Source organism: Athene noctua, chromosome 2, assembly GCF_965140245.1.
Source record: "Athene noctua chromosome 2, bAthNoc1.hap1.1, whole genome shotgun sequence".
Lineage (NCBI taxonomy): Eukaryota > Metazoa > Chordata > Aves > Strigiformes > Strigidae > Athene > Athene noctua.
The window spans coordinates 38,580,505-38,586,577 of NC_134038.1; the positions used below are offsets into that span (position 1 = coordinate 38,580,505).

Here is a 6,073-nt window from a genome sequence, read left to right on the forward strand (position 1 = left end):
TTGTCACCAGGATACTATCAAACTTTGGCTGTTTGCCTGAATCTAGTTCAGACTGCTGCTCAGACACTGCTGCCTGACTACTGTTTACTCACCTGACTGTTTGCTTGGCTCAGTCTGGCTCTGAATGCTTTCCAGAGCCCTTACATTAGGACTGTTTGCTCCTAGGGTTGGCAAAATCTAAGGATTAAGTTGACTTCTCTTGCATTCATAGTGATAACTTTCTAGGACATAATTCCAGAACAGCATGGGAAAGCATGTACTGCTAATACCTGATTAATAGGTGACTTCTGAACAATTTCTTTGGTCTCCAAAGTTGTATGTATGTTTGTGAAAGGAGTAAATCCTTTTTTTTTTTTTAAAAAAAAAAAAAAATTGCATGCCTGACCAGAGCGAGTAAAATTATTCCATCATGATTTCCAGAATAAACAAGTGGCATTTGAGAAATTAGTAAAGCTTGTTAATTGAGATTAATATTAGAATCTAATCTTGCAGCAGTATCATTCATATTTATTGGGAGAGTTGATAGTGAGATCACAGATAACGTCTGAGTGTAAATTTGGGAATTTCTTTTTCCCCCTCTGATTGATTCAAGGCTATTCCACTTTTAACACCTGAAAAGTAATGTTTGCTTATACAGTGCCTCATAGAAATTAATACCCATGCTATTGAAACCACAGGTGAAGTGGTCGCCAACCAAAAGTTTGTCTCTTCTGAGAAGTACTACCAGTGTAGCTGCCACTGTACTTGCATAAGAGGATGAGGTGAGGCTTACAACTTGGTTTCTAAGTGACAGTGACCATAAGAGCTGTGCACTGACACCATTTTCTCACACTCTGTGCAAGAGACAGTGTGAGCTCAGCATGGCCTCAGTTTCTTCTCAAGTCAATGACAGCTGAGGATTGCCAGAAGCAGGGATATAGAACAGCTCATGAGATCTCAAATATAATCTCATTGCTGAGAGCTACAATTATTCTACAATAAGTAACTTATTCTTTGTGTGTGGGCCTGAGTGGATTCTACCATAGGTCCCTGGCAGGTATATATCCCTGGAGCTGCTTTATTGACGTCCTGCACTTGGAAACTACAGTTGGGTTTTTTTTCAGTCCAAGGCTTGATCCAAAGGCCACCTCGGAATTCTTTGAGTAGTCCTACAGCCTCCTTGAGAAGCTGATATAGGCTGCTTTGGGAATGTGAAGAGGACATTTTTTGTGCACAATTGTCAGAGATTAATGCACTAGTATAAATTCTAAGCCCATCCAGATATACTAAATTATTTTGATATTTTTGTGATACGGTAGCCTTTAAGCCTTACATTTCCACCCTCCCTACACTAGCATGAATAATGTAGACCTGTCAATATAGTAAAGCATAATTCATGAAATCACAAAGTACATGCAATTCTTCCATGTCATGGTTAACAGAACACAGGCTAATTGAGTTAGGCAGAGGTATTAGCACTTTTTCCCCTTTCCAAAAGGCTGTATAAATAGATTGAATCAAAGTGCACAGAGCTTGCTAACTCTTCTGGGTGAAGCAGTTGATCCTGTAAAATTTAGCATTTCAGGAAAATGTTATAAGGAGCATTTAGAGAGAATTCCAGCAAAAGTAGATAATTTTCAACAGCCATGAATAGAATATTGCCCTTCAAAAACTTTATTACTAAGAAGTTTTAAAAAAGAAAAAAAAAAAGTCTGAGTCTGAAGGCACATAGCAAGTTGAAATTGCTCTGAACTGCAGCTTCACTGAACTGATTGTGACATGACTCAAGTACAAATGACAAGCTGGGATCTTCAATACTGAGACACGGAGCAGTTGCAGATAATAATGTGCTGTCCATATGGAGAACTATTTTAATTTAAAAGAGTATCTGGTGAGTATCCTCGTGCTCTTCATCAAAAATTTCTCCAAACATGGGAAGGAAGCTCAACCCCCACAGGGCTGATGCAAGCAAGATCACCTTGGGGACTGAGTGGTGCCGTGACGTTGAAGGTAGACCAAGTCAAGTAGGAGGGCTGCAGACTTGATGGATGCATGTGGTTTTGACTGACATTTTTGGTGTTTCTGCTAGTGTAGAGCTCTGAAGATTATAGTCACTAGGGGAACTGGTGATAAGACATTGAAGACTACTAAAAGGAAAGTATCTGTCAAAAAGCCTGTAAGCTCACCTACACTGAGGTTGGTCAGTGCTAAAATTAATTTTAGCTGTCATCATGTGTTTCTTTTACTTTATAGACCTTAGTTCTATGAGATTGGCAGCGATTGCTTTTGAGTTGGGAAACTGCTGAGGAAATAAGCCATGTTTTCTACAATTCAGAAAACTAATTTCTGAGTTCACCTTGTAGGATTTTGCTAGAGTTAAAGGTTGAAGCTATCGTAGCATGATGTCAGTTGGGTGCCTCGTTGATCATCTGCGCTAAGAACTGTCTTCACAAAGACTCTGAGTTGTAAGGTTTCCGAACAACATACAGGGAGGTCATTTAGGATAGACTGATTATTCTTAACTTCATGTCAATGGTGTTAAGTCCTGTGCCTTCTGGGGAATAAATGTTGAACTGGCTGCCTGAATTCACTGTGAGATTCTGATGAGCATAGCAGCAAAAAATCACAAACTTCTGCACATGACTTCAGAGTTTTTCCATCATTTCAGCTCTGTGACAATATGAAATGGGATCATGACTGGTATCTTTGCTAGGGAATAGATGGAACTCTCACAGAACTGAAGCAGTAACAAATGAGCCTGGTAGTACACATATAGGCTTAACATATGGCTTAATAGTGTGGTACCTTCATACCACTGCAGCTGGGTGAATTTTTTTTAAGCATCAGCATTGCACAGAAAGGGACTTGTTTCCCAGCAGGAACAGAGTTGCTGATCTGCTGTTGGTTAGGGCCATAATGAATGCCTAATAGATTTTTTTTTTTTAATTTTTTTTTTTTTTCCCCCGGCAGATCAGTAGGATGCTTAGAAAGAAGGAATAAATAATGGGGCAAATTACAGGATCGTCACTGTCTCTTCCAGGGTACTTTGTCTCTTGAATCATCTGTGTAAGAGTGTGAGTGTCCGGTCTTTGGAACTGGGATGCCCACTGTTGTTAGCACTTGGGGAACATTACAAAAACAGTCAGGCCAAATGCCAACGGGTAGCTCTAGTGATGTTCAGTTCGGATTTGTCAGGAGACTCAACGAAGTGGTCCTAAGGCATCTGGGAAGTGGCAAAGTGCCACTGGAAGTATGACCTCTGCAACTCAGGGTCCATGAGCTTAGAGCAATGGTGACATCTGCCTTACCCTGGTACCCCTCAGCCTGCAGCAGTGTCTTTGCACCTGGTCATGTTCTTCAGGCCCAGGCTGGAATTGAGCTCTCCTTTGTCACAAGGGAGTCCTGGGAAGGACAATCAAAGGCAGAAAGCAGTTCTTGCATATTGGGTCTTAGGTATTACAGGCTGGTGAGTGTCCTACCAGAAGTCTGCTGAGGCTAAGCCTGATGGCCTGTGGGCCATGACAGCCCCAATTGGATGGGGCAGTCCCTGAGAATGGTGGCATTTGGGGGAGACATTCCATACCCCACTACAGAGACAGGCTGCCAGTGTGCACCTTCTTTCCTAGGGATGACCTTAAATGGACTGTTGGAAAAAATATCTTGTGGTAGGTTCTCTGAAGAGAGAAGTAGCTAGACCTCTGGCTTGGTTCTGTGAAGCTACTAGAAGCTGAGAAAAGATGGAGAGGGGGATGCATCTCCATCCTTTTTTTGTCACGTAGCAGCACAAGAAACTCAGAACATTAGACCTTGTCACACTGCACAGCAATATATAACGAGATTAAAAAAGAAAAAAAGGGAGGTGTGTATGTGCTTACTGATGTACTCCAAGGAGAATGTTTACTGTATGTCATAACAAACTGCATCTTTAGGTTATTTTTTTTAACAACAGGACCATCGGTATTTATTAATTTAGTAATTTGACTCAGCTAATGCTTTCAGGATCTGTTTCCTACAAATTAAGAACACATGTATTACTATGGGAATGTACAAGAAGGTACTTATTTAAACAACAATATTTTTATTTCAGGCTCCTTTCACTTTGAATTAAATATAAATGAAAGCTGAAAGACGACATTTCATACCATATGAGGCTGCAGACCAAATCCTGTCTCAGGGTGGTTTTTATTTCACATACTTTTTGATTACAGCTTTTGTAGTTCAAAGACTCCTGTCAGAGCTTTGATGTGGGGAAGCCTGCTGTGTTGTCATCTCTGGATACTGAAAATGAATCCCAGTGAACGCAGGTTGGTGCTGAACACCTATTAGCAAGCAGCAGGCAAAAACTGTTTGTAAATAACCAAATAAAAACCCCAACGGATTTTTTTTTTTTTCTAATATGCCACGATACGAGTTCGTCCTTGTAATACCTTGTAACGCAGGTTAACTGGGGTTTTCGGGTGGTGTGTCGTGTCCCCCCCCTCCACCCCGCGCCGTCCCTCGGGGGCTGTGCCCGGCCCGCGGTTCCTGCGCGCCCGCGCAGGGGGCGCTGCGCGCTCAGCTTTGCCGCCGCCGGCCGCGGGGGGCAGCCCGCGCACGCACACCTCTGCGTGTGCGGGGACACAAGGCTGCCTTTATACAAATCCCTTCCAGCTGAAGACTTTTGCGTGGGGCAGTGTCTAGAAGACACATAGGCTGTGCTCGTGTGTAGCTCGCACTTCAGGGTGGTGATAGCTTCAGGTTATTTCTTCTGTGGTGGCGGTTAACAATTTTCCATAAGTAAACCATTAAAAAAAATGTGTTTGGAGTAAGAAACCATATGCTGTTTTGGTGTTTTGTTCAGACCATTACAGTAAAAATCGCATTAAAATTAATAAAGGGAAAAGCTGCTGGGTGGGCCCAACAACACTTGAGCACCCGAGAACGGAGCAAGCGCTGTGGGTGCGCACCGTTAGACGCTGACTCCTGGGGTGCTTTTCTCAGGGCTGCGGGAAGATGCCCCTGCCCTTTTTTTTTATTTTTTTCCCCTGGCTTTGTAAGTGCCACCCCCCACCTTGCAGCAGGTGCTCGCACCCTTTTCTCCAAGAGCTCCGCGGCGTTGATCTGTCTCAGTGCAGCCACAAGAGGCGGATGGGGTGCGATGATGTTTGGGGTGCGATGATGTTTGGGGTGCCTGTTTTTAGTCTAGCCGAGCAGCCACCCCAGAAGCGGCTTGGCTGGGCGCGGTGTCACCCACGCTTCACGCTTCCCAGTCCCGGCGTGACCCCAGGGCATCGGTATGCCGGCGGAGGGGAGGGAGGGAAGGGGACGCGCTGCCTTCGCGCCCCGTGACAGGCTGCGCACCGCGCGGCGGGTGGGGGCTCAGGGCCACCGGCCCCGGCGCTAGCCCGGTAGCAGGGGGGAGGCCCTGTGCACGGGACCCTCTGCTGGGCGCTCGCCCTGCCGGACTCAGGCCCCCCCGCGCTTTCGGGTGTCGGGGGGTCCCGGTGCTCCGCGCGGGGCGTGAGCGGCCGCCAGGCTGTGGGCCGCGGAGCGGCAGCGACGAGCAGCTCCCTTCGATAGCTCAGCTGGTAGAGCGGAGGACTGTAGAGGCGCGGCCCGCGGGAATCCTTAGGTCGCTGGTTCGATTCCGGCTCGAAGGAGACGCTCGGTTTTGCGCCGCCGCGCGGGGCGGCCGCCGTTTTTTCTTTCCGTTAGAGGCGCCCCCCTTCCCCGCCTCCCCATCACGTTGCCGCTGGCGGCGCCCGGCTGCTCGCGCCGGGGGTCGCGGGGTGGCGGAGAGCCGGTTCCCCGCCACCCGGGAGGACTCGCTGCCCCGTCATGCCTCGCCCCCGCCGCCCCGCCCGCTGCCCGCCCGCCGCCGCCGCGAGGCCCCGCCCGCCGCCCGGGTCGCGTGCGGCGGCGGCGGCCAATGGGGCGTCAGTCCGCCTGCGCAATTCAAACGGTGGCTCTGGAGGGAGGCTGGGCGCGAGATTCGGCGGCACCGACGGAGCCCGCCGCGAGCGCGGCGGTGGCGCAGCCCGGGCGGCGGGGCCGGCCGGCAGCGGGGGACGGGGCGGCCGTGCGGGGCTGGGCAGCGCAGCACAGGGCCGGGCCG

The 6,073-nt window shown here is 48.0% G+C and overlaps 1 non-coding gene across 1 annotated transcript; it reads left to right on the top strand.

Annotated features, from left to right (window-relative positions):
- The first annotated feature begins 5,528 nt into the window (after positions 1 to 5,528).
- Positions 5,529 to 5,618, top strand: TRNAY-GUA (transfer RNA tyrosine (anticodon GUA)). Its single transcript is given in 2 exon segments — positions 5,529 to 5,565; positions 5,583 to 5,618. It is a non-coding gene; the product is annotated as a tRNA-Tyr (tRNA).
- Positions 5,619 to 6,073: the final 455 nt, after the last annotated feature.